This window comes from Callospermophilus lateralis, chromosome 12 (genome assembly GCF_048772815.1).
Source record: "Callospermophilus lateralis isolate mCalLat2 chromosome 12, mCalLat2.hap1, whole genome shotgun sequence".
Classification (NCBI taxonomy): Eukaryota; Metazoa; Chordata; class Mammalia; order Rodentia; family Sciuridae; genus Callospermophilus; species Callospermophilus lateralis.
Genome location: NC_135316.1, coordinates 82,681,908 through 82,682,977, shown reverse-complemented (window position 1 = coordinate 82,682,977; position 1,070 = coordinate 82,681,908). Strand labels below are relative to the sequence as shown.

At 42.5% G+C, this 1,070-nt stretch overlaps 1 non-coding gene across 1 annotated transcript; it reads left to right on the top strand.

Moving 5' to 3' along the window:
* The first annotated feature begins 711 nt into the window (after positions 1-711).
* Trnaa-ggc (transfer RNA alanine (anticodon GGC)) lies at positions 712-784 on the top strand. Its single transcript has one exon. It is a non-coding gene; the product is annotated as a tRNA-Ala (tRNA).
* The last annotated feature ends 286 nt before the right edge of the window (positions 785-1,070 follow it).

Genomic DNA, 1,070 nt, shown 5'->3' with positions numbered 1-1,070 from the left:
AGCATCTGGCAGAGTTATTTTCTGACATCCACCTCTCAGTCCCATCTTCCTTCCTCACCACTTTTCATTTGCTAGGTGACCCACGAGAATGAAATGAGGGAAGCAGCATCATGGGCTGCTTCAATGCCATCTTTGCATTGTTTGTCAAGAAGCACCGCAGTTCCTGAGAGCAGTTGGTAGCTCCACCTACCTATTACTGAGCGACAAATCATCCCTGAGCCCAGTGGTTTAAATCAATACTCTGCAGTTGGGTAGAGCTTGGGAGATAGGTTGGCTGGGGTGAGAGAATCCAGTTCAAAATGTTTCTCTCACATGAAGGCAAGTGGGCTCTGGCTGTCAGGGGGGAATTCAGCTGCAGTGGTCAGCTGAGGAGCTACTTGTCCTTCAGTTGGTCTCTTCATGAGCTGTTAGCTGGGGTTCACTTTAGCAGGAGCCCTGATTTCTAAAACAAAAGAGCCAAGAGACAGAAAGGTGGAAGCCACCCTTCCCTTGAGATTCAGGCCTGAGCTGTTGTCATGGTGTCACTTCCTATTACATTTCACTGGCCAGGCTTAGTCACTGTCTATATTCCAAAGGATGAGGTGCAGTCTGTACTTTTCCATGGGAGAAATGTCAAAAAATGTATAGCCAATTTAATCTGCACTAGGGAAGATTAAATTAGAAATTTTGAATGGCATCTCCAAGCTCAAGAATAATATATTAAATTCGGGCTGGGGTTGTGGCTCAGTGGTAGAGTGCTCGCCTGGCATGCGCGAGGCCCTGGGTTCGATCCTCAGCACCACATAAAAATAAATAAACAAAATAAAGGTATTGTGTTCAAATAAAAACTAAATATTTTTTCAAAAAAATAATATATTAAATTGTACTAGTGTCCAATAATTCTGGATTCTAATACATTTTAAATATTTTTCTCTACGTGATGATTCTTTATTTTTCACTATTTTATTTCTCCTCAGGTGTCCTGCTCTTTTACCTTTGGTTTGTTGTGTATGATGTTCCCACTCCTGTAACCTGGCTCAGGGACACTTCTGTAAAGTTCTCTTCAGCTTCCAAAATGAACAGAGTACCTC